The following is a 25,235-nucleotide window of genomic DNA, read 5'->3' on the forward strand; positions in this document are numbered from 1 at the left end:
AAGAACAATAATGCATTTAACCTCTCTAAGTCCCTAATGTACTTTCTTGGCTGCTTATTTATAACAGGGCTGCTTAGGAACCAGATTGTCACTATGCCACCCCCCTGCAACACTTTGGAGGAAACTGCAAATAAACAAACTGCCTTGGTTGAAGTTTCCCACTCAGGACTGTGTTTTTCCAATAAAAATGAATTGTAAGTATTGTGGCAACATGCAATTAAGTGTTCAAACCTAACTGTGTCTAACTCAGGAAGGAAACTCCTTGAACAAAGAAGATTAAATGCAATTTGGGCTGGAAACTAAATGGCAAAAAAAAAAATAAAATAAAAAAAAAATCAGCAGTGCAGTTGCCAACGAACCAAAGTGTTTGCTTACTTATAATTCCCAGCATGGTCATTGCCTGGCTGCCCTGGCATTCTGAGATTATTTAGGAGACAGTAATTCATTGCCTCAAGAGACAGGTAAAACAGCTCCTCTCTCAGTCACTCAGCTTGGCTCAGGGGGGTAGTGGCTACAGCTCAATCCTACTTAGCCTTTCTTCAATAAAAGGAAGGATTTTTCTTTTCTTTAAATATGGCTCCAATTACTGAATACAGCAAACTCATTCAGAACTACAAGCTCCAGATTTTTCAAAGGCTCCCGGATTTCTCAAACACTTTAGCAAATAAAGTTAAGAAATCTTGTTCTGTAATTTACACTTTATGACATGATTCAATGGAAGACCTTAAAATAGGGCTTACTCCAAAATCAATAATAATCAGAAACTTATTCCACCCTGCACTTGTCTTTTACTTGCCAGATGACCAGTTTGCTTCACTTCCTTCCCACAACTTTAGCAAATACAGCCAGTCTGTACATGTACAGATCCTGCCTGCAACCAAAAACTTTAGAAGTGATCCCTGATTTAAAATATAAACTCATCTTTCATTTATGTTTTAAGATAATGCTTAATTCAGTTATGGCTGAGGGATAACTCACAAAATTTGGGATCTGGTTTTCACTTGTCTTGATTTTTTAGTTCTTCTAAATCATATTATATCCGTTTTCATTATGTTGGGAACAGTTTCTGATTTTAAGATGACTTTCACAAGAGTATTACGAGAGATTTTGTTCACTAAATGATACATGAAGGGAGTAATGATTTCAGAGCTGGGTGTCCTATTTTAGCTATTTCCACTATCAGGAAACGAACTGGTTGACCTACTTGTCTGTTCCAAAAATAGTCAAGGATCTTTAAACAAAATCAATCTCATTGAGTTAAGCAGAAATGGAGAGGTGGAATGTGCAGGATCCCGATGGGTGCCCATCCCGGCACTGGAGCAGTAAATCCCATCACCCACAGCACACCCACGGTGGGGGTTTCCCAACACAAACTGGGCATCACTGAGAGTCTCAAAAGCTTGTTCTAAAAACTGTCACTCAAGTTCTAGACCAAAGAACTCCAGTGAGGATTTTGGTGGGCATCACTCTGTGGGCTTGAAGATAGAGACCTTACCAAAAAACTTAGACCATTCCAGCAGCTGCAGAGATTGAATCCTTGATTTATTTAAAACTCAGTGTTTTGCATCTACGGTTAGCCAGCCACTCCTGCTGCTCTGTTTAAACCTTTTGACTCTCTCTGTCATCGCAGCCATTGCTGGAATTCTGTGATTACATTTATTGTATCTCACTGATTGTGCAATATTTGCTGTTACCCTCAGCACAATATCAGCTGCTCTGCACTGAACTCTATTTTGTGCACCAAGCCCTGTGTGCCCCTGAGATACAGTTCACTCTTACAATGCTCAGCTGAGAGTTTCAGAGTCTTTACACAGCGTGGTCACTTCACTAGGTGGCAGTGCAGAGAAATATTACTTTATATAAATCTCTTTTTAATAAGAGAGGGAAACATCCCAGCAAGTACTGCAGTTTCTTAATGCTGCCTGATCACAAGCCACCAGTGTGCTCACCCACACAAGAATCTGGGGGCTTCTGCCCAGTTAAATCTCCATGCCAATGTTTGGGAAAGCATGGACACTTTCTCCCAGCAACTGTTGGGAGAATTTGATGTCCCTTACAGATGACTCAAAAAACAAAGTGTAATTTTTCAGACTCCTGACAAAACTCCAAGATTAAATCCTTTAAGCAAAACATTCTATAGTTTCTAAGGTTCAAAACCTTCAAAAACTCAGTCTTTTGCATACAGAGAACTGAAGCCTGCCTGTCTTTAGAAATTAATACACCTGAACAAAACTAACAAAAAAATGGAGTGGATGATTTCAGCCAAGAGCATTGCTTCAATTCAAACACTATCAGTGAAATCCTCTAGAAATGGTGGAACTGTCTGGCTTTATTTAGAATGTTCACAAAACACAAATTATCACTTAGCACAATAAGGAGATGATAAAAAGTTTGGTTTCTTCTAGCATCAGACGTAAAAAAAATATTTTCTCTGGTTTTTTCCTTGCTTTGGAAGAAACACAAAGAAATCAATTCACTGCCTAAATCACACTTCCCTATGCTGTTCTTGCCTTTATCTTAACAGTGTCCAAGACCTTCCCCTCAGGGAGTGATACATTGTCCTCTGGCACCTCAGCTGCTCCCTCACCAAACTGTTTGCAAGAGCAAGCAGAGATTCAGGATATTGCAAGTGCTGATAAAAAACAAACCCAGTTCTGTTGCAAGTGACTTCTTGACTTCTGCCTGCTAAGCACAATTCAAAGGCTTGAACTTTTCAAGGCATAATTCCCTGTATTTATTTTTGTGCAAATATGAACAGATGAGAAACAACTCCTTATGGCATTCATTGTGTGGGATTTTCCTTACTTTTCCTGTCCACTGGCCACTGAGAAACAGGAATATGTGGAGGTGCAAAGCCCCAGGGTTTCGTTAGTGACACAGGGGGTTGGATTCTCTGCCTCTCACACGTGACTCTGCTCAAACAAACACACCCAACACACAGGGCTGGCAGAGAAAGTGCAACTTGTTGCCTAAACCAGCCTGACGAAAAATAAACAACTGCTCCTCAAAGCGTCAAGGCAAAGGTAAAAATAAGGAGTAGATTGTGTAGATTTCTAGGTAAAAATACACTTCAAGTCAGCTTGGTGGATTCCCCCAGATTTCGATGCTGTGAATAAATAGCTAAAATTTGATATAATTGTGGAACTAATTACATTCAGCAGAAACATAAACCTGACAAAACAGCAATGGGACTTGGGCTCACTCCAACCCCAGTTACAGGGAAGTAATTTTCTTTTCTCATTAACATGAGAGAGGTTCATGCTGGATGCTCTGGATGACACTCATGCCATAGGACAGTCAGGTACCCTGGGAAGAAGCCAGAATTCCTCTCTAACAGCCAAGGTACTGCCAAAACAGCCCTTCTAGTTTATTTACTGCACTCATCCAGTTTCTCTTTTTAAACTGATCATTTACCTTTACAGGGGAAAGATCTCAACTGCAAAATAAAGAGAACTGTTACACCTTGTCCTTCCCCCTTTCTCCCAAGCACACCCATAAATCACAACACTGTGGATTTCCCTGGGAGCTGTGCCATCCTGTTAGTTTTAATTAAGTAGCCTTAAAGTAAGTGGCCAATCAATATTGATTCATGGGGGCCTCACTGCAATAACTCATCACGGTGTCTCGGGGCATTACTGATGTGAATATAATACCTTGGCTTGCTCTGCCCACACTTGTGGCAAGTGAAGATCAAGAGTGAGTTTTAAGAGCTGTTTTCTCCTCTGTAGTGAACATCTGACTAAACACAGAGCAGAATCCCTCTTCAAAACTGCACAAGGATTTCCCAGTCTACTTAGTTTGCATTTAATTCCTCTGCACAGCGCTTGAGTTTTGTACTACCACCCAAAACGTCATGACCTGCATTTCCTGAGGTTTAGAAGGAGGGCTCCCATGATGGAGACTGGTGAGTCACCATCTGACCTTAACCTGCACAGGGAGGACTGAAAATTGCAGTATAATAATTATTAAGATACATCATTACAAGGAGATGCTCCCTTCCCTGTGTACAATCAATCAAATGCTTTTATTAGGTTGATTGGTGCTTGCATATCAAAATCTAAATCAAATTCATCTCACAAATGTGCTGTGACTTCCTAGGACTTCATGTTTCTCTCCTCTCTAAAGGAGAGGAAGGGTTTAATTGAGCTGTGTCTGTAGGTAATTTTTGCCACCACCTAGTTAGCTGATTAGGGCCACGAAGACTATAGTCTATTTTAAAGCCTCTCAGTTATCAGCTGATAGGTGTACAAGCTATTTTTATCCCCCACCAGGCCACCCAAAGACTGCTGAAGTCTGAAGCTCTAATTTAAAACTACTGCATATTTTTACAGGAAATTATACTGTGCCTTGATGGGGTTCAGAAGCTTAAATAACAGTGAAAGGGAGCTGAAGACAGAGTGCCAATTTACAAACTAAACTCAAGTTTTACACATCAGTAAATCCCTGACCAAAGTGGATTATAATATAAAACCCTGACAGACACGTAGTTACAACATAAGCAGTGAAAGAAGGCAGTATTTTTATTATCAATCCCAAAGCAGTTCTCTCTCAGAAACATATTTCATCTCACAGCCTCCCATTCCAGCTCAGATTGGTATTACCTTTTCTAGCTAGTGTTTGAAAATCAAATATTTGAGTTAGGGATATACAGAGCTTATTTAACTTCTCTGCTACCTTTTCCTTTCGCCAGCAGTGAAAATTTGCTGTGCTGTGCTGTTTGCTGTGGGCCCGAGATGGGAGTTTTCAGCTCGCACAGTCACACTCTTTGTGTTTACTGTGCAAAACAGTTATAAATGTACGTGGGAATGAAATGCCATAATTTTTGTGGAATTGAAGGAATTGTATAAATTTTGCTTCTGAATTGCTCTGGAAACTTGAAATTGTTACATAATTAAGAAGGCCATTCAGATGTCTTTCCAGCCTTTCATTTTCTGCCTTTGATGCATTTGCCACTGGGGTTTTCACAGAATATTCATCTTTCCATATGGTTTCATTTACATTTCTAACACAGGAGACCCGGTTTGCCATCGTGTGTAGCTCAGGTCTCAAATTCACATCTGAGGAGGGGACATCCAGCAAATGAACAATTCCAGCACCTCTGTGGCGAGCCCTGCTCAGTAATTGCCGCAGTAGCTGCATTTTGCTGTACAGATGTTGGTAATTTGCTATTGAAAACCACCAGTATCAAACTGTCAGAGGCAAGAAATGGCTTTAATTATTTCCTCCCTGGAGCGGCAATAGCCATTACTTGAGCACTGCCAAAGCTGGAATGTGTTTGTGAGGGTGATTTCTCAGCACATTCAGTGCAGGAAGCCTACCTGCACTTGCCAGCCCTCTGCTCCCTCGTCCTGGAAAAACTGGGCTGGATCATCCGGAGATCACCTCCGCCAACTTTCACGATTTTCCCCAACCACTGAAGACCAACTTTTGGTTTTCTGCTTCACTGACTCCTGAAAACAGAAAATAAATCAGACAGAAAGCCCTTGGAAATAACAATACAAGAAAAATATTCTCTGGAAGAGAATAATGAAATAAAAACCTCAGAAGCTACAGAAAATTTGGTGGAAAACAGTACTGAGAAAGAAGGTGAAGTCAGCACTGCCCAGGTTATTATCCTTACTTGCAGCAGTGGGCATAAATAAAACCACAGTCAAAACCACACAGAGCAGGTCAAAACATTTTTAACATTTTATAGCAATTTCAACATTATTCTCTGTCCTTCATCAAATAGACCCAAAACCCAGAAAAATTAAGAACTGATGTTAATGTGAACACTCCCATTGAAGGGCTCTGCGTTGCTCCAGAAGGGTGGAAGGCTGGGAGAAACAAAACAGGCCTTATAAAAAAAGGAGGAACACTATAAGGAAAACTGGTGTAGTGAAATACATTGGAGTCCCTTTGGAAATACTTGCCAGCCTAAAAGCCTTTGAATGAAGAACTCACCTCCAGGTTGTGCAACACAATTGCTAATAACCTACCTAATATTTTTAAGTATATATATTAACTTATCTCATGTTTTTTCAGTACCAGCAAAGAAGAGGTCAAAGAGCATGTAAACTAATGGCTGATGGCCATTAACAAAGGAGATTCCAATACTGGTTAGTAGAGGCTGTTAGAGTTGTGCTGTTATCCCTCGTGATAGCCAGGAGCATAAGTAACCAGGAGTTGTGGAATGCTGTCCAGTGTCTGTGCAGGGGCAAGGAATTGCCCTGGGTACAGAGGCACAGCCTGTGTGTGTGGCAGGGCTTTAACCACCACACTCATCTCCACGGACAGAGTTTGGTGTCAGCCACGTCCAACCCCCAGCTGGAACCACTTTGGAGTTTTGTCAGGAACGACAAGATTTGATGAATGGAGATGAACGATTAAAATATTTCAGCCTCTCTACGTCCTCACACAACGCGATGGCAAGTAAGCGTTCAAAGAGATTTATTTTTGTTCCTAGCAGCTGGATATCCAGAGCCTGCCGTTCCTGAGGGAGTCCCAGAGACCTACTTGATGATGGGAGTGTTTCACAGCTGGAAGAGGCTCGGATTGTTAAACAATGCCTTGAGCTGTAACATATTTTAGTGACCAGACTCCTAAAACCCTGAGGTCTCTAATTGCCTGCAGGCACCTCTGTTATCACTGGAAACCCTGAGTTCCCATCTTCTAACACGGGGGCCCGTGTCTTAAACACGGAATTCAATTACAAGGAAATGATTCCAGAAAACAAAGACTAACCCAACCCACACCTTTGCACCCCGTTTTCGTGCTGTCACAGGGGCAGAAGGCCTGGGGGATGAACATCCTCCTTACACGGGAAAACTGGTGTGAGAATTAATTTGTTTTCCTACCTACGGGCAATATTTATTTACAAGGCAGTTGCTCAATTACAAACACTTCCATTTTGAATTTGAATAGAAATTAAACCTGGGCAATGCCAGAGGAACAATTTGTGAAGTCATGATGACAAAAGTAGAGCTTTTGTCTAATGTTTTCTGAGCCACGTGCACATTTAAAAATCGCTTTGAATCTCTCATCAAAGATTTAATGATGGGCTCTGTGGTGATCTGGATTACCAGGCCCTGATTATTTCTGCAAAACGTGCCACATTAACTTACACGTGATGGAGTTGCAGATTTAAACAGCTTTAAAGTATTATAATTAAAATTAAATAACCATAAACAAAATTAATGAATAACATTTTCTGGTTCGTATCCCCAGTTTTTGGGGAATTTATTCACTGGCTGATTAGAATGCCAAAAGGAGTCATTTTCCATCACGCAATCGGAATAACTCTACAAAGTTCCAGTACTGCCTTGAAATTAAAAAAACCCTTATGAGTGCCTCATTTTTATAGAAGATAAATACATTAATAACTTTGTTTGGAAGGCAAAAAAAAAAAATTTCTTCACTAAATGTGGCATCTTTCTAAAATCTCTCAAAAAATATTTTGAAAACATTTCCTGAATTTCTTGTTTAATTTGGTTTTAATTCTGTGCCATTTCTGGGGATATTGTTCACATTAAATGCATTTGCATGAATGAGTATTATTCTGAAAATCTAATTTTATTCCTATTTCAAGCAGTCAGTGACAACACTAAAATTAATGTAAAGAAGAAATAGCTACAACTCCCCTAGGAAATCAACCTTTTTTAAGAGCTTTGTACCTCACTGCCACGTGATAAAACCTGGTGTGACACCTTGGGCCAAGATGAAGCAGCATTTTACATGACAATAATGTGTTACTCTTACCCTGTTTTGACATATTTTAGGGCCATGCATGTTTTTGGTAAGTCATTTTGAGTGAGCATCCTGCTGTTTTGCCTCAGCACCTTGTCACAAAACAAACCCAAGTTCTGCTTTGACATTTCCTCCCCCAGAAATACAGATTATGTGGGATGTCTGACTTACTGTACAAAGGCTAATTTGCTCACATAGTGCCATCAGTTCCTAGGCACCCATTGCATTTTAAAGGCAGAAAAATTCGATAATTTTGAATTACAAAAAATGCCATTAAGGACAATTTTGAAGCCATTAGTTCTCCTGTATCACTGTGCCAGGAATCAAACTCCTGGCACTGCGCGTGTTCACAGGTGATGAGAAACTGAGGGAATATGGAGAAACTTCAGCTCTGAAGGTGGGTGAGATCAGTGTGTAAGAACTACGCAAGTAAAATAATCAAGAATCAAAAACCTTCCCGAGAGACTGACACACAGAGCTGCTCAAAACTGACGCCCCCTCCTTTGCAAGCCCTCGACTTCCATAAGAATGAAAATCGAAAAAAGCCTCACCCTTTTGGAGGTGGAGAAATGGGGGAGATTATCTTCCCTGGGGGTGCCTCACTCCTGCAACTGCTGGTGTTGAGGTGGCTCTTCCCCTCAAGTGGTTAAGTGGAAATTGGTGTAGATGATGATGAATTTAATTACCACCTGAAGCTCAGACGGGATCAGGTCTATAGGGAAGCAGATTTCAGTGTGTCCTTAGCTGTGGAATGAGAGACAGGTGCAGGCTTAAAAAAAAAAAAGGCCAGTTCTAATCACTCCTCTTCAATGCAGCTGCTTTAACAAGAGCACAGAGGGTTTTTTTGGACCACGCTTGGAAAATGGGAATTTCCATCTTTTTGTTCCTAAAGCACTGTGCAGAAAGGTCACTGGTGCTGGCAGTGGCTAATCTGTGACATCTGAGCAGCCCCTTAACGGGGTGAATTGCCTGTATAAATAGCCCCAGCAGCACTCCCAGCCCAGGATCCGCTCAGAAATGCTTTCATTCATTTCCTGTTACCGGGTTGGTCTTCCAGTGCCTCTGGATAACTTCCTGGCAGCTCAGTCAAACCCCATGTGCAAAGTGGCATTTCCACAGTTGTGCCTTTGATTCGCAAGCCAGCCCTTGATGCCTGGTATTGATCATGTTCACCCACCTCCCTCGGCAGGACCTGCCTGCAGACTCTTCCTGGTGCGATCTGGCCCGACCCCAGGAGAGCAGCAGTGGCATTAGTGCCTCCTGTCCACCATCTGCTCACTGTTCCCTTTGTGTTTACCAGTCCAGGGAGTCCTCATCCTCTGCCCTTCCTCCTCTGGATGATACAAATACGTTGCTCCCTCACTTCCCAGTGTACATTTATGGCTCTTCACTCCTAAAGGATTTGCTATTCAGTAGCATTTGAGTGACCAACAAACACTGATTCCAAAAAGCCCGTGCAATTGTTTGGTACTTTGGCTTTAAATACAGTTGTCACACACAGTGAGATTTATAGTCACAAGATTCCTTTCCTAAAGGCAGTTGCAGAAAGAGGAGTTTGAGCAGCAGAACCCAAAATTCAAGCAGCAAACCTCAGAGTAGAGTCTTCTTTGCCACAAGGCTGTAATACCAGGGTTATGAGCTCAGTTCTCCTGATACCTACAAGAGTTCTGACGAAGTGTAACTAAACTCATTGACCCCCTTGATGGAGAACAACCTGCCTGTACTCCATCTGTTTGCAACAAGACCCTTAGTCCCTGAGTAAGCAGAGGGAAAAGGGATGGGTTGGTGTTTTTTTTTTTTTTTATTATTGCACATTCATGAAGATTTTGAAAGGAGGAAACCAAGCAAGCCAAAATTAAATGTAATTTTCTCTTTTTCCCTAAAGACTCGGTCTGGATGGATGCCAAACCACATTTCGGAGGGGTGAGAAAGGCCCAACATCTGCTTCTGGTGTAACTGTTTGTATCTTCACTCTAAGAAAATTAGGTTTGAAATAATCTCAAACTGTCTGACACCTGTATCCTATTAGAAGTGACACATGGAAACACCTTCAGCGCACTGAATTTAGCACCGTGTCAACAGTCTAAAGTTAACAGGGGAAAAAAAGGGTAAAACTCATTGCTTCCCAGTTCCTGCTGACACAGAGCTTGTGTCATTGCAGGATCGATCCATAAAGGTAATGGGGCTTTGAAGCAGGAATTGTAATGTGTCCCTGGCTCTACTGCAATTCCATTCAGTGTGCACCCCAAGGTGACTGCAGGATTTTGAGCTGAGTGCAGGCTCACCTGAGGGCTGGCTGCCAGCACGTGAGACACAGACACAGCAAGTCCAGGGACGTTTCTTCCTGAAGTTCAGCTCAAGTAACTTGTAGCTTATGGGACTAGTGAGCAGGTCACATTTGTCCCAGGAAAGGGAGTCAAATTCCTGCAAGAGAAGACAAATCCTGCCCACACAGACTAAACCCAAAAGAATTCTGTAGTCACGCAACTGGTTTTGCTGTACTGCCTATGCAGGTGCTGAAGGGATTGATTTTAAACTCTCTTCCCAAACCTACGTAACCTGCCACTTGCAAATTCCTCACTTTTAGGAACAGCTCTGGTCGTCTTTTCCCAGAGGCTTACACTTACACTGACAAGTAAGACCCAAGTTATTCTGAGAAGGACATTGGTTAAAATTCATAAAACTTTATGACTTCTATAAAATTTATACTACCTAAAAATACACTATCCATTACAAAGACAAATGTCTCCCCATTAATTTTTAAACATGTTCCTTTGAGAACTTTTGAGAGACTGTTTTTTACTGTTAGTCTGAGAGTAAAGGAAACTGTTTACTTTTTAAAGAGTATTGTTTGTCAGCAGATCTGCATCTTCAAGGAGCGATGTCTGGAGTCAAGGAAACAGGACACACTGAATTTTACCATAAATTAGGGCATACTAATGACAAATATGGTCAAAATAGGAAAATGGCAATAATGGAAAGACAGACCAATGACACTGATCCATTTTCTACAAATTAAAAAGCAAGCAGGACCCTGTAAGAAGAAAGGATGTCAAGTACAAGCTTAGGCTTTCTTTAACCCCAGGACCAGCCAAGTGAACTTCCTGAACAGTGTGGCACTAGAGACACTAAAAAACAAGGATAATACATAATATTTTACAGGCACCCATAAGCTGAAATATATAATGGAAAACTTGCAGCATCTGTTTGGTGGAATATATTCTAAGGGCACTTTAGAGAAATTTCAAGCCTACTTATATTTGTTATTAACATAAAGTGGAGTCCCTTGTAATTTACTGGTTTAACAATACATACACTGCTAAAGTCAAAGTCTCCTAAAATACTTTAAAATGTAGTATTGACTGTTTTCTTACCTCATGCATGAAAACTGCCTCATAACTTCATCCATAGATGGCCCCCATGCATAAAAACACAACAGAGAAGAAGAATTTTCTGTCAAGCTGAAACAAGTTCCCTCCCCTTGGTACCACTTAATGCTTTCTGATTTATGGAAATGTTATTCGGTTCATCTTCCTAAAAATTCACTGGATTGGAAAAATAAAAGGGTTGTTCACGCTATACTTTCAGTGGAAAACGTTTATGACAATATGATTATGGAGAAAAGTGCAAGCAGACCAAAAACATCATAATACATAAACGGGCATTTTCAATGCTATCTGTCTGACTGGTTTGTTCTGATTTGCTTTCTGAAAGGCTCAAATTAAAACAACTGATCCTATTCACTGACTCGGGAAACTCCTGGTGTTGCTCAGGGCAATGCAAGTTGAATCCCAGTTGAGTTGGAATTCCAAGCCTGGTTGCCCGAGTTCATGTGGAGACTGAGCGCGTGCTCAGTGTTCTCACAACACACTCACAGTGTGCTTGTCTGGCAGAAGTTACTCAGCAATTTTGAGCAGCTTGACCACAATGTGTTATCACCAGCAGAGAATTTTTTCTCCACTGAACATGCAAATGCAACTTTTTCTGGGAAAATGTGGTCGTGTTGCTTTCAGACAAGATTTGAGGGCAGATCGCTCATATGCTGACAATATGAGCAAATATTGATGTTGGTGTTGTTTGGAGAGCAGTCCCATATAACATGCTGCATCTATCAAACAATTACCTTGTCAGTAGCTCTTTAAAGTCTGGAAACACGGATGTGCACAAGCAGCTCTGTTGATCCATGTCATTCCCCACACCAATAACTTGCAGCTGGAAACCAACAACCTAATTTGTACCTTCTTGGGCCATGACATGTTCTGACAATTTATTGTGCACAGGAAATCCAGACTTCTGAAAATAGTTTTTTGCTGATTCTCTGCGCTTCTGGTAGATTTTTATTGCACTCTAAACCAGGGATTGCATCCCGTGATGTTGAAATTATTTTGAATTTGATTATTGGTTTGTGCTGAAGCAGGACTGAACTTCAGTTCAGCACATACTCTTCCTGACATAGGAGGGCTAGTTCTTTATTACAGTCATGCTCACCACAATGAAGTAATTAAACAGATGAGCAAGAGAAATTCATTGGTTGCATCAAACTTATTCCTTCACTTCTATTCTTGCCATTTTAAATGACAACTATTTGGAACAAGGATCCTGCTCCTCAGTAACAGAACAGCCAACGTTAACTTGTCACTCTGGTAGGAAGAATAACAGCCAAAATGCTGGGAACCACATCATGTCATTTGCTCTGGTATGGTGTGTTTGGATAGCAACTGGGAAGTTGCCATTTTTTACAGCTTTTGAGGATTTATGAAGAAAACCCCCACTAGCGACTTGCCCAGATTTTGATGACAGAATGAACAGCAGTCTTAGGGGGCGCATTATCTAATTTTTACAAGAGAGTAAAGGAACACAGACCCAGGGCTCTGTCAGTCCTCAGAACAGTGGGGCTTTCCAGCATCGCCGTGGTTTCACTAAATTGAGTTTAGATGTGCTTTCCAATGGAAGCAGTTACAAACTGCTCCAGAGCCATCCCTGGCTGCAGCAGCTTGTTGGATTGTACCTGGAGATAATGGATTGACACTGTTACCGACTTGGCCAAGAGCTCAAGGTCATTCCCCCCTCCCAGTGCCGGTGATGTACAGCAGCACTCGGCTCCGCTGATGGGCTCATCCTTCTCGGAGGCATTGACCAACGTGAGCAGCTGCCTGAGGGGCTGTTTGATCTTCCCACTGCTTTGCAGGCAACACCACACAGCTCAGGGGGGAAAAAAAAAAAAAAGAACAGAAAAAGGAAAAAGCCCACTATTAGAAAAGATTTCTCAGCAAACGCAGCCGAGCTGTGCCTGACCTGCGTATCTTCGCTTGTTCCCCAAAGGCAGCACATGTAAGATATTTCCTGCCTTTCATGTTACTGACTGGAATGCATCATGAAGCCCAAATTTGCAACCTGCTGTCTGTTTTAGTCATTAGGCATGACTTTCTTTGTCTCCTGATGTGAGCTGCAGCCAACTGCTCACTGTTGTAATGCACAATTATTTCAGTATTCCCCCCCTCTCCGAGACAAATAAAACAAAAAAAGCCAGCCAGGCCAAAAGCTGAAATTCAGTCATCAGCCGAGGCTGCTGCGTCTTAAAGTATCTTATTCCCACATCAGCACATTCCCTGCTCTAGACCACCAAAACATTAGTCACAGCAGCCTCCACCTGTTATTCAGGGGCCAAAATTCAAAACTTAATGAACAGCAATTAAAAGCAGCCACTAGATTTCCAAAGAGCTTATCTGACAAACTGAAAGGTGGAGTTCACTGGCTGCAGCTTGGTGCTTCATTCACTCATCTGTCAGTAAAGTCAAGCATTGGGATCTTTATATTATTTTGTACAATTATATCCACTCTGCAGAGACACACCATAAGTTATTCAACTACTCTTTGCCAGCTGCCTTATCTTGGACTACTATTCAGAAAACAAACAGTTACTCGCTATTTCAACCTCTGACCATCTTGACAATCAACTGAGGACAACTTAGAAGGACAGTAAAATATACATAGCAGGTAAAACGCAGGCCTGCTGCGTTTGGATGCCCACAAGTGGCACACAAGTACTGGTTATGACTTTGCTCCACTAATATGATATATACGTATATTCAGTATATGTGTTTAAAATCAAAGAATCTCATGGAATCCCTGACTTTATTATAAATAAGCCTTCTGTAGGAGAGAAAAGAACTAAAAATGGTGCACATGACAAACTGACACCTGATTTGAAAACCCAGGTCGGTGAGAGGGACCTCAGCCTGACACAAAGTGACCTGTGGGGCTGCTCTGCCATTCCAATAATGAAAGTTTATTCCACGAGGAGCAAAGAACTTGATTTCCTGCTTATTTTTGCCCTTTGTCCTCTAAGTCTCCTTCCATGCCATAAGCTGGGCCATCTGCTCTTCCCCTGCATGGGAATGTGTGGCTGGACCCTGCAGTGGTCAGTGTGGAGCTGGAGCCACGGGCTGGCCCAGCAGCTCCTGTCAAACCCCCCCAGGTAACTGATGGTTTCTGATGGTGCTTCTGTCAGTGCAGCAACAACGTGAATCCTTTCCTTCTGTCCAGCTCCCAGTGCTCCTGGGCCTCATAGGCAATAAGGGTGATTAAGTCTCACCCCAACTGGAACTGCTGATCCCTTCCCAAGGTTATGGTTGGCTGGGTGAGGAGCAGCCCATCGCTCTCGCTCAGCACAAACCCCCAAACCGTCCCAACCACCATGAACAATGTTGCGTGAACAATTCAGCAGCTACTTTGTAAATGATAAAGTTGCTGTTTTCTTGCACGGTAATTTGGCATCAGTCACTGCAAGCAATGGGGAAAAGACCTAAAGGTCACCTCATCCGTTCATCTGCAAACACCGTCGTGTCATTAATCCACGTCCCTCCTCTGAGTCCAAACTCAGAGACAGGCTTTGATGGTTTTAATGGTTTGGAATATCAAGACAGAAAACTGGTAAGACTACCTGCCAGTTTTCTAGTTTAGTTAAAAATGCTGGTCTTAAGGGAGGGAAAACACCGAATTTAGTTCTACAACAGCAAGAGTTTCAGTCTTTCCCCTTTAGGAAAAGTTGCAGGATCCCAGACGTGAGTCACCTCTTTGGAAGAAAAGGGTGGAATATTACAAATATTTTTGCCCAGGGGCTTCACCAAGAGGTGGGAGGATTAATGGAAAGTGTCTGGTCATGCCATGCATCTCCCAGGCTCACTATTTCCAGCCTTGCCCATTTGTTTAGGAAGCTGTGAGTTCTGTTGGAGTAGGGATGCTTAGGCAGTTTCTACTGTTCTGTTCCCAGCTGCAAATAGCACTGTGCAGTCCAGTTCAGCTGTAGACCATGGGCTGATAGCCTGAATTATTATGTTGGGAATTATTTTCCCTATAGCTCAAAGTAATTAATTGACTCACATTACCTGCTTTAGTTCTGTTTTTTTTCATCAGCTTTAAACAAACCCTAAACATTTTGGGGAAGCTTTCACAGTGAGGATTATAAACATCTCTAAAGCAAGAAGATCCTTGTTAGGAGGCATTTTCCTCTAGTTCAGTCTGCTAAATATGTCTGAAAACAACCAACAGAACAGTAAGATCTTCTTGACTGACAAGCAGAAATTATTTACCTGCTTAACGGTTGATGGAAACTTGTGTTCCCAGCAGTCACAAGAGTTAGTTATAAAGCCTTGCCTCAGGTTAATAAAACCCAAAGAAACCCCACATCCTCAAAACTTTAGACTATATGGCAAATCACTGTCATAGACAGAGATGTAAATACAAACCTCTGTATTTTGAGGGATCTTGGAGCCAATTTCCTAAATTACTCAGTGCCCACAGACCAAAGCCAACTGGATAAAGGAAAAAGTGCTCCTTGTTTTCATCACTGGAAGAAATACGACTGGGCTGAGGGGAAAATGAGACTGGCACATTAACTATCACTGTTAGGAAAAGGACTACCAGTCTGATTGCAACTCCCATGGGATTCAGTCAACTGCCTGCAACCATGAGATTGGCACTGCCTAAATTCCCAGCTTTCCAGAAGGATGAAGCTCGCTCCCTATTCATCTTTGCCACCATCTGAAGAATTAAGAGAGTGGCTGGCGATGAAGAGCCGATCAATCCTGTTTATTGTGACAAGCACGGCTGTTATAAAACAGGCACTCTTGGAGCACAGGGTAACCTCCCCCACGCTTTTCCCTTCTTCATTAAACACTTGTTGGACATTCAGCTCAGGTCCCCTGAGACACCTCTGGAGAAGTGCTGATCCCAGAAATAAATCCAGGTATGGATCTACATGTACTGCTGTGCTCACAGCTGAAGTCATGCAGTTATTCCTTAAAGAATGGCTTTGAAAAGTCTTCAGGAACACCCAGCTGTCTAGAAAAACAGCTAACAGAGATATTTACCTTTGATTTTGTCAACATTTGGTTCATCTGAATATTTGCCCTTTATGGTGGAATGGCTGAGGACAGGGAGCAGTTAGGAAATTTCTGGACCAAGGGCAGCTTAAGCACAGTCAGTACGAAATAACTGTCAAAAATAACACTCAAAGTTTTCAAAGGGGCTAAGGAAGGAAGGAATGTGGGCTGAAAAAAATGGGAAGGCTTCAAACCAGGGAGTTTGAACTGACACACAAACTCTTGTCCTGGAAACAGTGAAGTCTCTAGGCAAGGCAACCAAAGAAAATGAGTCTCTAAATGTTAAAACCAAATTATTCTCCCTTGTGTGGAGAAAGAGAATCAGAGGCCTAGAGTAAATACTTGAGTCATCTGATCCACATGCTATAGCCACAACTCATTAGGTATCTGCTAATTACAGCCTTGAAAGATGCCATGGAGTGACGCGAGGCCGCCCGAGATGCATTTAGTTAGTTTTACAACTGAGGAGCCTAAGAAACCCTTGGGTTCTTTCCTACAGTCAACAGCTCCAACAAAGAGCCTCTACATTAATTGCAACCACATCTTAGTCTATTTTTATATATGAGAAACACTACAATCCTTATAAAAGCCATAAAACAGCCATTATCATTTAGGGATGCTATTAATCAAGGCATTCTCCAGCATTTCCCTTCTCATCTCCCTTGCCTAGACTGCAGCCCAACAGCTCGCTGGTGTTTAAGTAGAAGCAGTGTGCAGCCCCTGCAGAGGGCTCAGCATTTTGATTCCAGTGCAGCAAACACTGAGCTGTGATCCCTCCTGCAAAGGGGACACCCTCGAGCGTCTGCGGGCAATGCCAGCACTGGGAATGACAAAAAAAGGATTGAAAATACCTACTTCATTCTCAAAGTACCCTTCTTATTGTTGCTGCTCTCCTCCACTCCTGGAAAATCAGTGCGATAAGCAGAAAAGGAGTAGAATTCTCTTTGCACTACCCCAAACAAGTTATTTCTGGGATTCTGGAATACTTAGATTGAAGAGCAAGAAAAATTTTCTAACATGAAGGGAAAGTGGTTGCCTAATGAGGTTGAAGGGTTGTCATTATTGGAGATATTTAAGGACAGCTCAGACAATCCTCTGTTAGAACATTAGTGTAAATATTCTTCTTTGGGGCAGCAGCATGGATTAAATGATATCCTATGATCCTTTCTGGCTGCCTGACTCTACAACTCACCAGGCTACCCACTTAGCATCTTAACAGTCTTCTGCATTATTTTTAAACTTGCAACCCCTGAAGAAGACCAAAATCTCAGTTACTTAGTAATAAAAAAGGAAAAACAAAAACCCCCAAAATAAATGGGATTGTTATATGATAGAGAAGTAAAAAATGAGGCCGAAGGCACAGATGATGAAAGAAGATACCAGAAGCACAGCAGTATAAATTAGGAGTTACAACAGCGATATAAATCCTGGGAGCAGGTTGGCAGAAACCTGACATTTTTCATTTCCCCACAAAGCCATTATGCACTTCTACTGAGCTAGAGAGTTAGGACTAGTTCTGCCAGTTTGAGTCATGGCCAGTTTAGGGGAGTTGCAAAGCTGCCCTGTTTTTGTGTCCACCTTCAGTCTCCAGCAGCTTATTTAGTGCTGCAGTAGAATGGCTTTGAAGCAGCACTCTGAAACATTTCTCAAGGTGTCTAGAAAACAGTCCAGTGTTAGAGGATAACTCTGGAGTGACTTATCTTGTTTATTCCTCTGTGACAAATAAAATAGGAACTGCTTAGGTCAGACTAGGGCAGTGCTTAAAGCTCCTGGTTTTTAGATGTGCTTCTGAGCCTTGTCACCAGCAGCCCAGGGCCAGGGCACCAGTCACCAGAAACCCAGAGCCAAAAGAGACCCTGGTCAGTCCTTCCCCCTGCCCAAAAGATCCAGCACACAGGAAGAGGATGGCTGAGTAGGGCCAGCCAGCAATAGCTTGGTTCTTCCATGTGGTTTTATGGGGCAATTACTTTTATTGCCTGGTAATTACTGAGGAAGGCTTAGACAAGTTGGCTCTCCAGCCCACATGGCAGCAGACTCGTGTGGGCACTCAGCTCACAAAAATCAGCTGCAACACTTAAGGTTTCCGAGGGGAAAGCCAGTCCATTACCAAAGTCAAGTTCAAGACTACAGTGTAGCCATACTTTGGTACCACCAGGAAAGGACATACCGACTCTCAAATTAAAATAAAAAATAAAAAAAAAAAAAAACAAACTTGCAAAAAGAAGCCAAAGAATAGGAAGAAGTGACAAGGTATGGGCTGCAAAGACAAAAAGTACAAAATAGCACCATCGCTGAAGCTGGTACAGCAAGGAGCGAAGAAGAGAAAAGAGAAGGCCTTAGAAAAGAAGAAATACTGAACATACTCATTTTTCAAAGGAAAAGCAGCACAACCCAGGGGTACAACTGCTGTTGTTTAAAGCATTGGGAATTATTCCCAAGGAAATAATTTTACATTTCCTCTTTCTTTACTGTTCCCTACTACGGTACTATCTTCTTCAGTGTGTGTGAGCAGAACGCATCAGTACTTGTAAGATCAGTTCTTCTCTGCAGAGGCACTGAATGTTTTTGAAACCATGGTGACCTAATGCCAGTTAGCTGGTTTTGATCCTCTATACCTGTTTTAAACTTCACCTAAATCTTAAAGCTAAAAAGATATCAAACAATCCTAAACCATGTGATAAACATATGCCATAGTCATATAATTTCCAATCTCTTCTGTTCATTCTTTGCAATAAAAAGGAAAAATTACAGTTGATTTACTGTGCACTCAAACTTTGGGAGAATCCAGGAACATGTGGGATCAGTTTAGGTCAGGATCAAAACCCCATAATTTAGCTGAGAGCAGCTTCCAAACTAAGCTCATATTTTTTGAGACTATATTTATAGTGCAGTTACTATGTGCCAGTACATCATTAAATGTCCTAAAAACTAAACCCACCCTATTCTTTATGGGGATGGTTTTTTCCCCTTAAGTCAGAAATATCCATTCCAGGATGATTCTGGACGGGGAGAGAGAGGACTGACTCGGATTTCCACCACTCCATTTGTGATACAAAGCTGTCTCTCGTGGGCTGCTCTGTGTGTCTGACACAGATAATGATGCAGTTCTCAAACATTCTGGTTTCTGTGCTGGGTGTTCAACCACACGGTTCTGTTTCAAAGCCTGATTATTTCCGATCCCGCCGCATTAAAGCTGCAAACCGAGAAGAGTGTTGTGCAGGAGACAAATTGGACAGGCATCAGAGGCCTTAGTTTAACACACTTACCAGAGGAGTGGTGTGTTTGATGAGTGTTCAGAGCTGAGAACGTCTCCTTATCACCCAAAAGTCGGTGTGTGCAGGGGGAGGCCTGGGGAGAGCAGTGCTGCCTGCAAAAGCAGCCAGCTGGGTCGGTATCTCTCCCCAACAACAGCAGGACCTGCTGAGCTCAGGAAGCTGGGCAGGAACGAGTGAAGTCATGTCACAGACTAAATCAAGAGTCTACAGCTGTTGCAACATCCACAAACTTATTCCAAACACAAAACATGAGCTGAAAATGAGCTATTTCAAAACTATTCTTCTCCCCCCACCACTCCTTTTACCACTTGAATGTGTGCAGAAGATATAGTTTTGAATATTAGATGTTTTTCTAACAAGAAAATAACAGAGACAGAAATAAATGCCCTGGGATTTAGGGAGCCAGTGCGCACACAGTGGCAGGAAACACTGCCAGGTTACTATAAGCATTCATGAAATGGTCTCTAATGTCTGACTGGAAAGCACTGCAGTGTTCAGTGGGATGGACTGAAAGGCAGCCAACATGGCAAACAGCTCGGGTGCTTCCACACCAATAATTACCTTTATCAAACTTTAACTACTGATGTCAAAACATCTTCAGCTTCCAGCCATGAAATGGGCAAAAGACATACAAGTTTGCTACTTCATAGTAACATATGTTCGGTCTCAGGAGGTTAAACACTCATCTGTTTCTGAAGTGTGTTAAAAACTTTAAAAAAACAAACCCACAACCTTTTTTTCCCTGTCCATGCTGGTGAAACATGTCAGCCTGCACACAAATTATGGCTTTGCAGGACTTCTTATCTCTGCTATTTCTCATGATATAATGGCTCCAGTGTAAAACAGAGTTTTAAGCATGTATAACAAAACTGAGCCTTCAATCAACGTGGGTTTGTTGACAGGAGGAAAAAGGCCTGGACACACAGATAACATTTGGGCTGAAGAGAAGTTGAGATTGCTGTGACACAGACAGCAAAGGGACAGAAATCTTGTTGCTTCCCAGAGACAAAGATAAATAAGGACTAGATTTTTAACTTCACTTTCAAACTCTGACTTCAGGCCCATAAAAACAGTTACAGTGTAAATTATTCTGTGAAGACAGACAAACCTGAAGTGAAGAACAATCCTCTCACCTGCTACTGATTAAAAGAAGGGGCTGTACAACCCCACCACATCCTTAGTGACTTTAAGGCATCAGCAGGTACTTTTGTCAGTGTAGCTTTTCAACCTTAGCATTGAGAATCCCAGCAAATTAAATAAACTAAATCTGCCAATGATCCTATAGCACCTTTTTTTTTTTTAATTAACGCAGCCAGTAAGGCAAAAAAAATCAAACCCAAACCCACAAATCCACCATTTCACTACAGAGCTATAATGTATTAAATCACAGATATGAGTCAACAACACCATGCTGCTGGGAAAAAATGGAAAACCGTCCTGGGAAAAATAAACAAGCGTCATCTGTAGAACACATGGTGTAACACTCCCACTTGGCTCGGTGGTGGGAAGCAGGCGGCTCAGCTGTGGGCACCGCCATCCCAGGAGGATGCGGACACAACAGGAAAAACCTGGAGAACAGGAACAAGGACACTGAGGGGTGTGGGAAGGAGGTTATTAGAACAGGCTGAAGGCTTAGGGCTGTTTGTTGGAAGGGCAGAGCCCTCTGTGTGGTGGTCTCTGGACATGGGAGGAGCGGTCGGGAGGAGGGGAAGAGTTCTCTCCACATCCCCAGGCCCTCGGACGGCATTAAGGTCACTGGGGAGCAGGAATGTCAGAGATAAGACCAAAACAAGCCCCCCTGCTGTGATTTCCAGTGTACCAGGGATTATAAATTTGTGCAATACAATTTGGCTGCTTTCTGACAAGTCCCCCCCGACCTTGCTGGCCAATGCATTCCCTGGACACACGCAAGTGTTTGCTCTAAGCTGCAAGAGTGCTCAGCACTTCCTTCTGGTGCCCACCTGTCCCTTGCTTTCCAGCTGCTCCACTTTGATCTCCCTCCTTTCTGTGTTTCCTGGGAATGCCTCATCAGTGGTCGATGTGGAAAATGTGCTGGGTTCCCTTGGCTGGCTCACAAACACTTCACCAGCAGCAGGTAAAGAAACAGGAACAACCTGGTAGTTTCCACGGGTTTCACAAAAGATGTGCTGAAAATCAAACCAACAATTCGGTAAAAATAAGTGGGAGGAACTGAAAGGACTTTCTTTGTGCTTGCAAGCACAGCAGTGCTATTTTTAAAGAATTATTTCTTCAGTTTAATTTTTTTAAATAGCAATGTTGCATTCAAACGTTACTGTGCGAAGTTAAAATGCTTCCAAGCATCAGTATTCACTTGAGGCACCACCATTCCCATCTGAAATTTGAGGGAGATAGAGGGAGTGGGGGTAGGGAGAGAAAGAGAAAAATCTTTTTTTCAGTATTACGTGTTGATAAATCCAAAAATAGAAACATTTTCCAAGCAAATTTTCTACGTGCAAGTATCCCAGTTTCCCAGCAACTCTGTTGGTGCTATAATGTTGACTTGGTGGGAAAGCAGCTCTGGACAAGAAACTAAGAGCTTTCTTGGAGTCTATTCATAACCCTGCATTTGCATTTGATAAATTGCTTCTTTGTTACAGCAACTCCCCTTTAACGTGATGATTGATTATTCTTGTTTTACACAAAAAATATTTGGTTTAAAATGCTAATCTTTCAGCATTTTCTGTACCATCAGGTCAAAAGTTCTGTCAAAATGTTCCAAAACTTCCAGGAAGTTGTTTAGGTATTTTTCTCAATTAAAAACCATTTTACATAGGCTAAGTTTCTCTATATTTTATATAAAACCAGCACTAATTTTTATAGCCTGGTTTTAATAGGTTTAAAACAAAATATTTAATTATCTAGACTGTTATTTAAAGCCAAAAGAAGTTGAGTTATAACACTGTTGTAGCCATAGCAAGAAATGAAAAATTTTGCCTGGTGTTTTCAATTTATATTCCAAATATTTGTCAATTCCCAAAACTGCATTCACAATTCCTTGAAAGAAAAGCACAGGATCCAAGTTTCTCCTAATTTATGCAGTCGTAATTTTTTTTGACATAATGGAGTTATTCATTCAGCGTGAGCAGGACCACACTCTGAGCAAGCTGGACCTTAAAGATACATATTCCAACCAAGCTGATGCCAAGGGGAGTGCTTCCTTAGGACTCTTTAGCAGGAATTCACCCAGGCAATCCCTCTGCCACAGCTTCATCAGCCTTTTAGGGACAGCAGTGCAAGATTCCTCCAGAATTCGGAGCTACCCCAGCAAGTGAGGTGAGCTAGTCAGGCAGAGATTTAGTTTCTGCCACCATCCAAAAAAAGAAGTTTTTATCGTCATTGTACTTCTGGTGAGGGGCCCAACACAGCCCAGCCCTGAGGTATTTAATAAAGAGTGGCCTCCTGTCACCTCCTCTGCAGGCCCATCCAAGCAATGCCTTGGGAACTGGGCACACAGCAATCAGCATCCACCTGCAGCTTGAGAAACACCCAGCCCACACATGCTCTGCTCCTCTGCATCCTCTGCTACTTCAAGTTCAGCTTTTCCCCAAGCACTCTGTAAAAATTTTCTCCACTTAACCTCAAATTGCCTTTCTCCCCTGCTCACAACTGGAGCTGAAATGAAAAAAATAAGCTTGGCTTGTCTTGGAGCGTCAAGAAATAAAACCAGCTTTGAAACAACTGCAGAACAGCAGAAGCAGGTTTCAGTGGGACTTCTAATGTGCTGCGAATTACACTCGTGCTTAATTAAATTACCTTGCTGACTCAGAGCCTAAATTAATGGGAGATACACTCTTCAGTGCTTATTTGGCTTGGGTAATTAAAGAAAGTAACAAAATGAGATTTTAGATCGAATGTAAATGGAAGTTTCAGTAATTAAGTATTTCTTTATTCCAGCACCTGCCGTGGCTGTTTGGGATATAGCAAATGTAGGAATAGGTGAACAAATTTCTTCAGCTGCTTCCTCTGCTACAGAAACCAAATGGGGGAATTCTTAAGAACCAATCCTGCCTCATCCTGATCCATTTGTAAATATTTTCTTGCAAGCCAATAAACACTTTCTTAGTCTCCTTTGTACCCCCTGGTTCTGGGTTCCATTTGAAGCCAACAAGTGGGAGCACGAGCTATTTACTTATTTACTTTAAGCCTGGAAAACCAGGAGAGACTTTGAAAAGGTTGGTTTTTTCTTGAGAAGGGGATGAAATTTCACACTGGCTCTTATTGAAACCAGTTCCCATATCCCAGGCTCTTCCTCTCACAACCCCATCTCTCCCCCACCCACATAATTTGCCCATTTCTGCATCAAATCAGGTATAATAAATCCTATTCCCTAAAGACGAGAACCTATTTCCTCTCCATCGCACGAGGGCAGCTCTACCCGGGGCTGTGAAATGGCACCGGGGCAGTGGAGGATATGCTTTGGAGCACTGATTTGAATTAAACTGGCATTGAAACTAAAGCCCCCTGAACAGAGTTTCTTTTTGCAGCACTAATAAAATCTGCGTTCTTGGCAGCAGGGCCCAAAATCTGGCTGGTGCACTGAAAGCAGAAACCCTTCCCCTGGCTGGGGTCGCCCCTTTCCTTCCCTGGGCTGCCAAGAACCACAGGTCCCTGCTGGAGGGGAACACCCATCACAGCCTCTCCTGGTTTAGGGATACCAATTCATCTGTCCCTGTCCTCAGCTGACGGAAAAAAAAATGTATCTGGACAGAAATGAGCGAATGCGGAAAAAAAATGCTGGTAAAGTCATGAATTTTTCCAGGTTTTTGTTTTGATGCATAAGCTTAAGTCTCCAAGAAACCTTTCTGCAAGTTAAGATGGAACTGCAAACGTGATAAACTGAGCTCTGTGCTTTGCTGGAATAACCAAAATCTATGGACCACACTCACTTCCACTGGAGGAGACTGAGTCAGTTCAGCAGCTTTCTATACCAAGTTGTTATTAATGTTTCTTTGTTGTCACCTGGATTTATCATCCAGTGTGTCCAAGTAATTCTGAAATCCATCTTTGTGCAACGGCACCTTGTACATTATTTCTAGTGAGACACCAGTGAGTCTCCCCATAAAGACCAGCCCCATAAAGCAGCCTCTGCTCTCCCACAGGACACAAAGAGGAATGAAAACCCATTCAAAGGGAATCTCGAAACTCTACAGCAGCGAGTCACCCAAGGAAAAAGCTCGTGATGATTTGAAGAGCCTCTCAAGTTTCCTGCAGCATGGCATCCGCCATCCTGCTGGGAGCTCCTTGTTCCCCCAGATGCCCCATTACTCATGGTGCTATATTGTTATGGTCTTCTACAAGCAGCACTGGCAATGTCAGCAAATAAACTATGGAAGCCCAAATTAGTTTCCCTTCAAGATCTAGGAGGGGAAACATTGCCACCGAGGGATCGTTGTCTATTGTACCTTGCCTTTGCAAGGATTTCATTGGGAAAAGCACAGGTGTTGAAGAGAAAGTTAAAAACACAAAAAGAGGACCCCAGGGCTGTTTTATCTGGTTTGCTATTCCTGGTATTCTGCTGTCAAGTCTCTCATCGCTATCTGGAAACTTTCTAGAATTATTGGAGTGATATAACACCTTCTTCTAAACTTGAAATCTCTTCAGCCTGCAAACAACCCTGAAGGGCCATACCTGCCCTGCTGCTTCCTGTCCCAAGGAAAACTTTTCAGTGCCTGGCCTTTCAATCACACTGCCATCCCATGTGTCCACAGCCCTGTCCTGGATTAGCCCTTGGTCTCCCAAACCAGCAAGAGAATCCACTCAGCGCCAGGATAAACCCCTTTGTTCAGGTAACATTACCAGCTTGGCAATCGCCTTCCTAAATGACAAATGT

General features: G+C 42.3%; 1 long non-coding RNA gene across 1 annotated transcript; it reads right to left on the minus strand.

Annotated features, from left to right (window-relative positions):
- Nucleotides 1-5,114: 5,114 nt before the first annotated feature.
- On the minus strand, nucleotides 5,115-20,218 carry LOC114067396. The gene is made up of 3 exons (XR_003573391.1): nucleotides 19,946-20,218; nucleotides 19,376-19,543; nucleotides 5,115-5,450 (listed from the first exon to the last, which is right to left on the minus strand). It is a non-coding gene; the product is annotated as an uncharacterized LOC114067396 (long non-coding RNA).
- Between the last annotated feature and the right edge of the window lie 5,017 nt (nucleotides 20,219-25,235).

Source organism: Empidonax traillii, unplaced genomic scaffold (assembly GCF_003031625.1).
Source record: "Empidonax traillii isolate 1590-97213 ecotype Southwest subspecies unplaced genomic scaffold, ASM303162v1 scaffold910:size426884, whole genome shotgun sequence".
In the NCBI taxonomy this organism is placed as follows: Eukaryota; Metazoa; Chordata; class Aves; order Passeriformes; family Tyrannidae; genus Empidonax; species Empidonax traillii.